Source organism: Agelaius tricolor, unplaced genomic scaffold (assembly GCF_023055355.1).
Source record: "Agelaius tricolor isolate 1412-34295 unplaced genomic scaffold, bAgeTri1.0.p SCAF_9, whole genome shotgun sequence".
Lineage (NCBI taxonomy): Eukaryota > Metazoa > Chordata > Aves > Passeriformes > Icteridae > Agelaius > Agelaius tricolor.
The window spans coordinates 9,990,577-10,004,835 of NW_027269269.1; the positions used below are offsets into that span (position 1 = coordinate 9,990,577).

General features: G+C 36.0%; 1 protein-coding gene across 6 annotated transcripts in view; it reads right to left on the bottom strand.

The window, feature by feature from the left end:
- The window catches only part of CNTN5 (contactin 5), a 609,082-nt gene that overhangs the window by 421,245 nt on the left and 173,578 nt on the right, over positions 1–14,259 (bottom strand). For 5 of the 6 annotated variants that reach the window (XM_071434213.1, XM_071434206.1, XM_071434208.1 and 2 more), the window contains one exon: positions 2,386–2,527. The exons of the other annotated variant lie outside the window; for it this stretch is intronic. The gene's annotated coding sequence lies outside the window, so the exon portion shown is untranslated. The remainder of the gene's footprint in view (positions 1–2,385; positions 2,528–14,259) is intronic. 6 annotated transcript variants of the gene reach the window in all.

Here is a 14,259-nt window from a genome sequence, read left to right on the forward strand (position 1 = left end):
ATTAAAAGAATGACAGCTGATTCAAAAATATGTATCAGAGATGTTTCTATTGTTTATATAAACTTTGTTGCTGTTTTCCATTTATTTGAGTGGTTAACTTTAAACCAAGAATGCAACTTTGATGTGCATCAGCTCTTCTGATTTTACAGTTTTATATGCAAAACTTATTCCTGGGAAATCCAACTAAAGTTATATCCACATCAATGAAAGAAAATAAACAGGGAATCATCAGAATCTTAGGCAAAATAAAAGAAATCTTTTGCATTTTGGAAAAGGGGAGATGAACATATGCCCTGACCTCAAAGGTGAGAAAAAAATTCAAGGGACTGTAGGCAGGGAAGCTCAGGGTTTTCCCTAAATCTGCTTTGTTTCACACTATATACTTACAGAGAGGCTGAGGACATGGACTGCCAAATATATGATTTTGACTGCATATTCTTCACCAGTAAATAAGCAGCTCCTGCTTAGGCATAAAATTATACCAAATCTTTCCTCTTTATAGAAACGTAACAAATTCACTGGAAATTTATCTTATTTTTTCAGAAGGAATTTCTATATTTGAACACTTTATCATTTATGACAAATGATTATGACATGGATTTAAGAAACAGACACAAGACTCAGTTCTATTCTGTTGTAACAGAGGATGAAATTAACATCTCACACAAAGGCTGACAGGCCAGAAGTTGGTTCTGTCACTTGATATTATAGATTAACGTAGAAAGAATATCTACATAAATGATCCTGAAATATTTGTCAAAACGTGACTACCATAAACGTCCAGTCTAAAGACTAACAGAATTCTGGAATAATATACACAATTATTTAGGCTATAAGAAATTATTTTGAGAAACAAAAATCTGTGGGAAATTATGTCTTTCATATATCATAAACAATTATGTCTTCAACTTATCTTTTCTGTTCTTTAACAAGAAAGATAAGAGAATGATTTTTCATTTACCTCTTGGGAAAAAAACCTTCTTCCCCTTTCTCTTCCCCTATCACTTTCTGTTCCTCAACACTATTAAAAACACCTCTTAGATTCCAGAAAGCCTGCTTTGCGTGCATTCAGAACCAAAATATTTTTATATAACAAATATCCTTCAATAAATCTAATCTTGTAACACTTGTAGAAAAAAAAATTTTGAAAATCAACAAGTTAAAATTCACTTGCCAATCTTTCCTATGCTTTTAGTGCAATACATTTCCAAGGGCAGGAAAAAGAATTAAACTGTGTTATTTTTAAAATGACACTGTGAATCTACTCATATCAAGTTCACCAGTTCTAATTCAGTTATGTCTTTTGGAGGTCACTGTCTCTCTCATTCATTACAATGGCTTTCTGGTTCTTTGATATGATTCTCAATTAGGTGGGTAGGCAGGTAAAACATCTGACATCCAACAGTGAACTATGAGTTTCCAAATATGTTTGCACAGCCACACATTACACTTTAGCAAGCTCTTTACCTTAACCCATTAATAAACCATAGTTTGAGGTTAAGAATAAAGACTCAACTCAAAAATTAATTAGAGGTGTTCTGAACTACATGTTCACGAGTCATTCAGCCATGAAATGATAAAGCACACCAGTTAACAGATAACCACAGACATTTACTCCATCTTATTTCAATCTGTGGCTATACTCATGATAAATTGAAAATGAATAACCATCGTTCATCTGTGTAGTGAATATCAGATTCAAATTACTCAAATCTGCAGTGCTGCATCACAATGGTTTGCATCACCACAGGCTCTTGAGCAAAGCACTTTCCATATTCACCTGCTTCATTAATACAAATTTGTGTTTATTCAGTACTCTAGCAAGTACGCTATTATACAAACCACTTAATATGAGCTGGAAAAACCGTAACTCCTAAAAGGGGCATTATTCTTGACCTCCAAGAGGTTTACCTTTGTGGAACTCACTTGTCATATCAGAGTCTTGCAGCAAACACACCTATTCTAGACCTAGATCAAGCCCCACTGAAATACTTGAGAGATTAGACATGCAGTATAGACTTTGTGACTCATCTACAGAGATTTCTAGAAACAATTATATGGAATTAAACATGACAGAAAAATTAGATTTCAAAACTTATTCAGTGCATTCAGGTCAAGAGTATACTGCAGTGACTATTTTAAACACTTTCAAGAAATGCTAAACACTTTTAAAACAGAACCTTTTGCAAACCCAGGTGAAAAATATAACAATATCATCCATAAATATAGATTGTTTTTTTTAATCCCTGTTCCATTTGTGACCTTATTCAGTTTAAATTGCTCGTGAGAGCATCTGTATTTGAATTGAACTTTATAAACTAATAAAGGCAAAAATTAAGGACAATAAACATATCCCAAAAGCAGTTTTGTCTAAATATCCAGTACCTCAACTTTCCAATTGGCTGTCCAGAAGTTGTTCTTCAAAACAGAACTGATCTCCACAGAGGTTAGGTCCTGTATGAGTGAAAGCCGACAATGCTCAGGAGCTGTGCTGGATCCAATAGTATTAGGACTCCCTTTTCATAATCTGTGGGGGGGAAAAAAAAGTTACATGTGTGTAGAGCTGTTGTTGAAGTGTTAGATGTCTCAAACCTTCTTCTATGTGGACATATGTTCATTTGGCTCTTTATGTTTCATTACTTGCATATTGCATGACATGACAGTGCTGGTTGGCTGTATGAGTTTAATCTGAGCTGTCTTGCTTCAGAGTGGATACAGAATGTAAAAGTGTTTGTTTTATGCTGTTTGGTGGGAAAAAAAAAACCCCTATTTCTTGCAACAAGAACAAAAAAAAAATAAGAGAATTAAGAGAAATTAAAGAGTTCTTCTTTATTTGCTGCCCTTTAAGAAAAGATAGTGCTGGGAAGTATGGAAAATGTACAGGTTCATGTTATTAGCCTCCTATATTCAGGTAGACTCATCTATAATGGAAGGAATATAAAATAATTTCTGTTGTTTGAATTTAAACCAGCTTATGAGCATTCTGGTAAAGATGTTTTCTCACAGGAATTTTTTTAGAGTGACCTTTTCCAGATAGCATGCAATTATGACTTTGTTGATTATTTCATTTTCAAGGTACTCATTTGAAATTACGCTAGAGGCATGTGTCTCCATTTAGCTTATTATCCTAAAAAAATAGAGCATGACTTTCTTAAAATAATTATTGTTTGAACTATTCAATCATTAAGTTAAATTGACAATAGAGAAATCACAACACTTTTAATAAATTTGAACAATTGTAAGCAACCTCCATTAAAAAAGCAAAAAAAACCTTACCTCGCCCCCTCAAAAACCAACTAAGCAAAAAACCTGCAAAACCCCAAAAAAAAAACTTCCCCAAAAACCAAAACAAAAAAACCCCTAAAACTCAAACAAAAAAACCACTGTTGTGGTGTTGATGGGCATTTAGATTAATTTTCACATAACGGCTAAAACTCATTATTTTCTGTGAAAAACTGTTTATTAACTAACAATTAACACAGTTGTATCATGTTAAAGCTTTTCCTTTTTTCATTTTCTTGTATTTAATCTGATTTAAGTTTTTTAATGCTTCTTCCCTTGACTTTTTCATGATTTCATCCTGTCTGAAGGAATCATAGGGAATGTCTTTATGTTCCGTTTAACTGTCTACTTCACTGGTTGTCCTGGGAAACCAGCAGCAGCGGCAAGTACATCTATTAAATAGTTTTTGCCCTCCTCAAACCAAAGCAACCAAATAAATAGCCAACTAAGGGTCCTAGTTATACCTCTTTATGTGACTGGCAGGAAATGTACTAGATGTCCAAGTTTCTTCTACCAAAACACCGTGGTAGACCTGACTACCAGTTTCATAGCTAATTCACTTAAGAATTATGAACAATCTTCCCTTATTCTATTAGCTTTGGAGTTTGAATTAAAAATTTTACCTAGACCTTGCCTTTGGAAAGGCACTGAATTCAGGGGCTGGAGAATAGATTTGACTTATATTGCATATTTTGAAACAAACAAACAAACAAACAAACAGTATAAGGGAGAAAATCTGCTGCTGTTCCTATTATTATTTTTGAAGCCCAGCCTAGAGGATAAGAATTTACTTAGGTGATATTACAGCTCTGCCTTGTACTGGCTTGAATGATTCAAAGCTGCATCTTCAGTCCAGAAAACATTTAGATCTATGAAGCAAAGGAAGGCAATCTGCTCATCCTTCTTTTAGAGTTGGTTCACCTTGCAGAAAACTTCATAATTTTATAAAGATTATGAAGACAAAGATTTATTCCCATCAATTGCCATCTCTGACAGAAGCACTTCTGCACAACCACGATTTATTTCATTTGACTACACCGTGAGCTTCTCCAATCAGCACCTGGATATTGACGACCTCAGCCCTGAAGCATTTACCTAAAAGTTAGAAAAAGCCCTAGATACTTCTCTGAGTGGAATGGATCCTGTAGCCCAGTGAATAAGATGTTGCTACAGCTACCAGCATGCCATGATCTTTGTACAAATTTTCAAGGCTATAAGACAGCCATGTTTACTTTGTCTGAACTTCTCTTACCTAGCTAAAGTTTGTTATGAGCTCTATGCTAGAGCTGTAACAGCAATTTTTGAAATTGAAAAGAAACTAGGTCTATTTAATTTTGCTTTTGCTTATCTTCCTATGGTAAAATTTTCATATATGGGGTAGTAGCAGGTAGATTTTCTGTATAGAATCTGATGTTTATGACTGTAACATAGCAACATAGCATAGAGGAATATGGTTGTGGTACAGAGAAACAGACCTTGAATGGTGGGACACAGGATGCAATGCAGAGAGAGTCATAAGAAATAGGATACGAGCTGATGTTCCAGACCCAATGGCTATAAGCACCCTACTAATGACCAGCTAAGGTAGTACAGACCTGGAGAAATCACTTTTAAATGCAGCAAAGAGAAAAAAAGCACATAACTAACATATGTAGTGAAAATATACTCACATAGTGAGTGAAAGTACGCCATAATTAATAATTACAGAAGAATAAAATCACAGATGAAAAATAGTGACAAATAGCAAGTTATGAAAAAGTTGGCAAACATAGAAAAACTCCTTATGTGAGTCTAAGATGAGGAAGAAAACACCCACAAAGTAACATTAAACAGCTGCAGCCTCTTCCCATGCTGAAGACATTTAGTTCCATGTGTTGGGAAATCAAACTTAATAGGATAAAAATGTTATCAAGAATGTGTATAAGGAAATTTCAACTTCATCTGTGATGTTATAATTTTTGTTATTTTCAATTTCTTTCTTTTTTTTTTCAATTTATCTGCAAAAATAGGTACTGAACTAAAAAGGAATCTTCAAGAGACAGGATTTAAATTACACTAACAATAAACTATTGAATCTACATAAAAGATGTGTTTCTTTTTTGGCCATAAAAATTATGCTTTTTCACAGCACATTTTGAAACTAATTCCTAGATACTATTAAGCTGATCAGTCATTTGCCTGCAAAGCTTATGGCTACACCTGGGAAAGAAAGACATTGTCCTTAAGACTCATTTAATTCCATTCTGATCATTTTATATTTTTTATTTTGTAATGGAAATTAAAAGCAAATATACAAACTGTTTTTTGACAATAATAATGACAAATCCCTCCTCTTTGTACAGTTCAAAATTAACTTTTTTGTTTCCTTGTATTACTTTCTCTATTATAAGCTATAGAGGTATATATCCATGACCTGGTTTGAGTGTGTGTCTATAATATAAGCTAGCATTTTGTGTCCATCCATATCCATATGCCAATCTTTTTTTTTTTTTATATTTAGACTGATTTAACATGAATTAATAGGAATAATGATTTTTAAACTACTAATGGTCACAGATTTCATTTTAAAAAATTTCTTTTGTTATGAAAATAAATATAAATCTGTATTACTTTCAGCTGTGAACTGAATGTTAAAAATATAATTTTGAAAGAAATGTTCCACAGTTACATGGATGAATGATGCATTAAAAGGAAAATAATCACAATTTATTCAAACATTTTATTAGATATAAATATCTGCAGATCACTGAATTCCACAGAAGGTGGGCTACCCATTAGGTTTCAGCAACTGAAAGAAACAATAAATCACAGCTTTTACTTTTACAGCCCATTACACACAAAGGTCTAAAACCTTTCTATTTGCAAGCCTCAGAGTACTCCAGCTGCAGAGTCTTTAACTTTCCAACTTTCTGTGACTAATAGATGTTATACTGTAGAATGAACAGGAAATTAGAGTGGAGAGAGGTGTAAAATCAGTATCCTTAGAAAGGCTGTGCAGGAGGGATGTGAAGAATAGCTCACTGTAGGGCTATGCTGTCTCCCAGTGATCCTCAGACAAGACAGATTACATTCTCATTAATGACCGTTTAAGAATCAGTGGATTTTTATATGTTAGAAAGGAAAAGCAGTTATAAAGCTATTAAATATTGTGGAAGGGCAAGGTAGGAGAGGCAAATAGAGAGGCAATAGATTCAGCAAGAAATTTCGTTGAGACCTGCTGTAGTTGGAAAAAAAATAGCTTGAGAGTTGTATAGATCTTTCTCCTGCTTTTGACCTCACACAGGAAAGTTATGCCCTTTTAAAATTTCATTCTACATTGAAGGGTAAATCCTTTATTTTTCATTAAAATATCCTTTCAATTGACTTGCCCTTCAGAATTTATTTAAAAAATCTACTATTTCTGATGTAGCACAGTTCAGAAAAATAGTTACTTTCTTCTCACATGTCTATTCAATAATTCTACCTTTTTTCTTGAAGTGGCCAAATCAGATCTTTCTCCCACTTAGTTTAGCCTTTTTCCTACTGTCAAATGGGCCCACAGCCCCTAGCTACTTTGGAAACGTGTCACGGCATCATCGGCTGCATGGAAAAAAGAAGCTTTTCTAAGAAATGCAATACCTCCCACATTGAATTAGGGGAAACTCCAGGCTCCCTCAGACAGATGAAGCAGCTTTCACTATCTGTGTCTGTATTACAGGAAAGAGGTTCTTGCTGTGCAACCAGACTACCTGGTGACTGCAAGGCAGACGGCACCATCCTCAGCAAACACAGTTTTGATAAGATCAAAGACTACTGCGTTCCTAAATGTCCTCTGGGAGGCCTTGTACTGTAGGTTACACTGAAGAATAAGCTTGCTATAAACCTCCCCCCCGTAGTATTTCTACTATGTATTTGAGTTTCAATCCTGCTTTTGGAATCTTAGTGCAATGTTTCCCATTTAGAGTCTTTTTCTTCTGCTATTTTCCTCAATCTATTTATGGTACTGTACAGTCTTGACAGGTGAAGATTATAGATGGTGTAGATATACCAGATATATCTTAATGGCAAGAAATTCTTCCTCAGATTCCTTATTAAATATACTGTCCATTGCTGGTCATATTTCAGCCCAAGCCTTTTTAAAATACATTTTAAAATAGAGTTTAAGCACATAAAACTACTCCACGAGTTAGCTATTTCTCTTATCTCACATTATCCTTGAATGCCTGCTTTGAATCAACCCATAGAGAAATCAAATGTAACACAGGATAGGGTTTTTGCTGGTTTAGTTGGAAGTGTGAAAGCATTTCTGTCCTTGTGTGATGGGCAGCAGTCGGGTCAGCCCAAGGGAAGCTGTGTCTAATTCTGAACTTAAATTTAGAATAAAAATATTCCACTTAGAAAACAAACGTCAAATCCTGAAGTGATGAGAAATTATTTACTCGCACAAGGGAATGATAGGAACCATACAGTCCTCATCCCTGTCTTTCATGGACTTCTCCAGTAGGAAAATTTTCAGAAAGCCTGTGAATCTAGGAATTTATTTTAAATACATGCACATATCTCAGTAATTTCAAAACAATAATTTCATAATACATTTTAAATCTGGTAGACAGAAGTAGAGATCATTATTGAAGTTCTTAAATATGTAGCAACATGTCAATCTTTACATTTAAATGATATATTGATATCCACAAGTAATTTTGTACTGACTACTTCCATCTACAAACTTCATGAACAGTAAGATGGTATCCCAGAATAGTCCTTCTTCCCTCACTTGCATTATAATAACAATAATAATGGTGTCTGTAATATCTGTAACACCCACAACTGGTGCTGTCTGCAGTGTACCATGATTTTTTTCACAATAGAAGTTAAAGTCCATTTTTCAGAAGGAAAACCATGGAGACATGAATTATTAAGTTAAAGGTCGCCAAGAGCTGATGCCAATAAATATGAGGTTTTTAATGGTCATTTCCGTTAAACTATAGAGCTCAGTATTGGAAGAACTCAATTGCTTAGATGCAGATTTTGAAAGAACAAAATTATATGGCAGAAGATAATTCTTAGCTGTGTAGATGAAACTTCGAGGACACACACTCAGCTCCTAAAGATCATTTACAAATATTGTAAGTGGTGTAATATTTGACTTCTGTTTCCTGTTTCTCTAACATCAGGAGATGTAGAAGGTTTGCAACACAGTGCTGCATGATTTACATAGGGATTTTACTCTGAGTCACAACTAATACTAATATGACTTTGTGATGCAAGCAGCCAAAAAGTTTAGAAAGAGGAAAAGTACTAACATAGAAAATTCCTGCTGGTATGGATGCCATGAGCCTGGGAACTGGGTCCTGGAACAAGAAACATACTGAAAAAGTGCAGCTGATCTCTTTAAAAGGACAGGCGAGGAGCCTGGAAAGTGGTGACCTCCTGTGATACCATCAGTGAGTGCGAACCTCAAGAAACTGCAACTTCGTCTCTGAAAAAGTGGAAGCAGTCCTGGAAAACAAAATTGGGCTGAACGAACAGAAACATCACAACTTTTTCGGTGGTCTGGATGAAAAATAGACATCAACAGCATCTACTGGCTGCTCAAAATGGTGTGTTCTATGCCCTTTTATATCTCTACAATAGACAAAGAACTTAATTTTTATCCAAAATAGAGCTTCTATCTCCCTGAGAACTTCCCATGCTGCACGTGTTTTTAATTTTCTGAACAAGTTGAAATCTACACAAACTTTCTGCAAGATCTTAGACTCTCATTGAGGACACCTGGCTAACTCCAGAGCCCATGATGTCAATCATTTTTGAAGTCAGACTCGTATAAGTTGTTGGTTGCTAGTTTGGGCCCACTTTTGGAGTGATTTCATTTTGTCCTTAACAGCTCTGGGATGGCTGGATCTCTCTTGGTGACTGGTTTGTCCTACACTTCAACATGATTTGGCCCATTTCTGAAACCTAATTCACTCAAAACTGGTAATTTACATCCATATAAGTAATATATTTTAAGTTTGTCATCTTATATTGGTGAGAAGTTGCTTCACTAATGAAAAACTCACAGTAACCTATATTAATCATTGGAAATTTTTGCTATATGATTGATTGCTGATGCTATTGAGTGTTGCTATAGTATTGCTTGTTAATTTATTATTGATAGCTGATAGTGATTTTTAATTGCTTCACTTTATTGATCCTTTTTACATTTGCTAGTGATGATATCTGTGGTGGGATTCTTGCTGGTGTTGATTTTTGTAGTATTTTTGATACTCTGTAATAATGTAGAGAAATTTTAAGGAATTAAAAGCTTCCATCTTCTTGTTTATTACAGAATCCTACAAACCCCTTTGGCAATTTCTGTGCATGCACAAGCTGTGTAACCCTGGCACTGCTATTGAGTTTAATCACACCTTTTTTTCATGCATATTGTCTTGTCATAGTGCAGTCTCCTCCAAGGGATCTGTCATGCAACTAAGCTTCTTCCAACACAGTAAAACACAAGTATATTGATGGGAGAAGGAAACTGTGAGAGAGTTCCTTGCCCAAACCTGTTTTCCAACTCCACTCCAACAGGATCTTCATGTTTATATATAGGGCCACCTTTCTACCAGGCATAATGTTTCTGCTGGCACTGCTGCTGCATCATTGTTAGTAAAATAATACCCTTTAGAAACAAGCTCACTGGTTGTCAGTGCAAGTACTCAACTCATGGTGAACTCCTCTGAACTCAACTTCTGATGCATCTGTTTGCTCAGATTCTTTTTAGTTGTGGAAAGATACTTATTTTCAAATCTAACCAACAGGATGTTTTCTTTCAACTTTGTAGCTACAGATGATTTTTCTTGGATATTTATCACTTTCTAAGAGGAAAGACAGAATTATGACTAATTGTGTTCCTCTTCTTTTTGACTCATAATGCACACAATAATGTGGATCAGTGTGCAGTGAAGACTGACTCAAGTCTTGTTTTTCAGAAGACCTGGTGAATAGCCATAGTCTAGCAAAGTGAGTCAGTTTCCCTCTGGTCTTGTTTGTAATGCTTCCGGTATGTATAACATAATAATACTAACATAAATCTCTTATTTTAAAAGACAAGCAATCCTAAAAGTTTTATAAACATTTTCAATCAACAGACCTTGTGAAGGCTATTATTTCCTATTTGCAGATAGGAAATCAAGGAACAGTATTTTTCAAGTCAGCATTAAAAAAGAAAAAAGAAAAAGCTTGAAATCTTCTAGGGTTTTAAGATATTGACTTTGAAATGCTCTAATACTATCCTAATTGTTGTATCTGTCAAGTACCTGCATGTCTCATCACCTTTAACTGCTGTTCTCTCTGTCAAACACCAATCAGAACAAAACTCCATGGTAGGTAACAAAAGGAAGACACCCAAACTTTGTGCAGCTGCTTGCAAATTTGGACCTTCTAAGTGATTTTCTCAAAGTCAAACACTGAGCCTCTGTCTAAACAGTAAAAGAAATTAGGTCTCCTGCCTGTCACTTTACTCTGGAAACATGCTGCTTCTCTTTCTCTCATTCTCCTTTAATTAAAAAAGAGTGGTCTATTAAAGCAGCAAGGAAAATGGCATTACTTAATAAGTCAATACAAGAGAACAGGTAATGCAGGAGTAAAGATCGGACAATACACAGTACCTGTAACTAAAAAACACTAAGGACAAAAGATGACTGAACTATTCTCTCATGCAGACAAAGGTACTGAGAGGCAGCACCATGATAAATGGAGAGTGAGGAGGGCTCAGTGGCTGAACACTGGCCTCAGTGGCTTTGCCATGTCATGCAGGGCATTTTCTACCCAAGCCAGGGTGAAAGTAAATTACACTGGGAAATGACACATAGATGCCACAATTCTGTGCAAATTAAGTATAGGTGGAGCAAATGAGATAAAAATCAGAGATGCATTTTAGGGCTAGTCATACAAGAATTTAATGAAGGGTATATTTCTTTGTTTACTAAGTGTATGACCAGGGGGCAGATACATACTTTGAATATTTTAAACATAGGAAAATTCCTTTCTAAATATATCAATTCAGTTAAACCCAAGTTGAAACTGTGATAGAAAAAGTGTGATTTGGAACAGATGCCAGATTTAGAACTACACGGGATGAATACTAAAGGCATTAATTTTCACTGAAAACATTATTCCAACATGCATAAGTGTCCTCCTGCCAACATTGCTTTCATTGCTCCCATAATGTGAGTCCTGGCTGGGCTAAAGACTGAAGGTCTCTCCATCAACCCAAGACTATTAAATGCCCACAACTGTCCTCTTGCTCTCTTTCCCACATTGCCCTGTGTCTCAAATCACAGTTAGTTTTCAGCTAGTGCAACACTCTGTCCCAGTGAACCCACTAGATCTTTGTTTATCCTCATTCCCAGGGGCTCTGAACACCTTCTTTTTTGCCTTCCTTCTCTTCCTCCATTTCCCCTTCCCCTTGCTTCTCTCCATCAACCTTAGAAATTCATCTATGTTAGAGGTTAAATAAAATGGAGGGAGCAGGACATGGCTACATCTGGAAAAATTATAGATTCAGAGGAAGGTGCCTGACTTAGTGAATCACATACCAACAGCTTAATGTGTTTCTCGTGCTTTACTCATTTTCTTTTTCATTCTCCCAATGGTTTCCAAATAAATATTGCTCTTCCTCTTAGTGTTGGAATTCTTAAATATTCAGAGTTGCTTTGATGTGTTATTGAAAAAGCCATCAGGTTATTGGTGCATGGAGAAATATTATCAAGTAAAGATCTCTCCAGCTCATCTTGTTACACAAGTCCTAGCCATATTTCTAATATTAATCTTCTAACAACATACAGCCTACTCAGGGAACTACAGACCATTCAGCCTTACCTTAGTCCCTGGGAAGGTTATGGATTAGCTAATGCTGGATACTATTTCCAGACACACGAAGACAAGAAAATCATCAGGAACAGTCAGCATAGCTTCCCGAAAGGGAGGTCATGCTCGACCAGCTTGATAAACTTGTACGATGAAATGACTGACCTTGCAGAAGTGAGGAGAGCAATGGCAATTTTCTGCCTGTACTTCAGTAACACATTCACAGCCTCATAGATAAGCTGCTTATGTATGGGCTGGATGAAAAGACTTTGGGATGAAATAAAAACTGACAGAATGGCCAGACCATTGTGGTGGTGATCTCTGGTGCAATATTTAATTGGAGGCCAGAGACTGGTGGTGTACTCCAGGGGTCAATACTGTGTCCAGTCTATTTTAATACTTTAATTCATGATTGTATGAAAATATTCTCATCAAGTTTGCAAGTGACACAGGAAGAGTGGCTGTTACACCACAGGGTCATAGAATATCCTGAGTTGGAAGGAACCCATAAGGATCATCAAAATCCAATTCTGCACCCTGCACTGGACACCCTAAGAATCACAGCATGTGCCTGAGAGTATTGTCCAAACACTTTTTGATCTCTGTCAGTCTTGATGATGTGACCTCATTCCTTGGGAACCATCTCTAGTGCCCAACCACCCTCTGGGTGAGGAAGAATCTTTTTCTAATATCCAAACAACCTCCCCAGAGACACAATTTCATGCTGTTCCCTTAGATCCTATCACTGAACACCAGAGAACAGATCAGTGCCTGCCTCTCCACTTCCCCTCTCGAGGAAGGTGCAGACTGTGGTGAAATCTCCTCTCAAACTCCTCTTCTCTTCATGAAAATGCATATAAGATTATTTTCAGAAATAAGTGGATATTTCTTTATTCTGAAGGAGTAGTATTTTTCTTTTAAACAAAGAAAACTACCATGCACCAGAAAAATATTACTTTCAAATTGTACTTCCTTGGCAGCGAGGGCACTGGGCATGCATGAAGTCTTGGGAGGGGACATGTCCAGGAGAGCAGACAACAATCAAGGCAGTAAAAGATTCAACTTGTGACTTCTTTTTGGATTTTGCACAGAATTTTTGCACTGTCGCTCCTAGTATTCCTTGAAAAGGCCTGGAGAAATAAATATCTTTAAAAATTATCTGATAAGTTAGAAACATTATGAAGAAGAGATTGTAGTAGCATCTATCCTACTCAAGAAGTGAGTGAAATAAAGCAAATTGCATGATCCTGTTCGTGCCAGTATACTGAGGTATGCACCAGCAATTTACCTGAGTTACAGGACAAAGCACATAGGCATATTTTTTGGCCCATTTATGCCTAAAAAAGGATTTCAGGCCAGAACTGGCCATAAACCAGATATCATTTTGCCCTGAGATTATTTTGGAGAAAAGAAAACACTGATTGTGATATCATCCTGAAATCACCTTACACATGAGGGATTAAAAATCCAGCAGAGGTAAAAACTATGAATTTTCAATTTAAAACTGTGTTCATAAGCTTAACCTGTTTGATAAATGAGCTGTAATAGCACTCCTTGTCAATTATGTGTCATGTCTGTTTTTAAATTAGTTTACATTGCTGCATTAGCAAATTAAATATAAAATTATACTGGGTTTGCACTTTCATGCATGGAACAAATGTGTGGTATACAAAAATGCAATTCAAAACAAATAATTATTATTATTATTGTTTTTATTATTACCATCCTTTATTCAGGCTGTATTCAGGCTTTTTTTCTTAAATCCTAAATAATCAGTCCAAAGGGTAAAAATGAGAAAAATAATGTGTTGAGATAAAAACAGTTTAATAGGTTTAAAAAAAAAAATTGTGCATGCAAGAAAAGCAAAAAAAGGAACTCATTCACCACATCTCATGAACAGGTGGGCAGACACCTCCAGGACAACCAGGGTTCCACTGTGCTTAACAGTGACTCAGGAAGAAAAAATCCATCACTCTCAGTGCCCTCCCCTCCCTCCTTCTTCCCCCAGCTCTACATGCTGAGCATGGTGCCATATGACACGGAATATCCTTTGTGTCAGTTGTTGTCAGCTCTCCTGGATGTGTCCCCTCCCGAGACTTCGTGCATGCCCAGTGCCCTCACTGCCTCACTGCCAAAGCAGTACAAGAA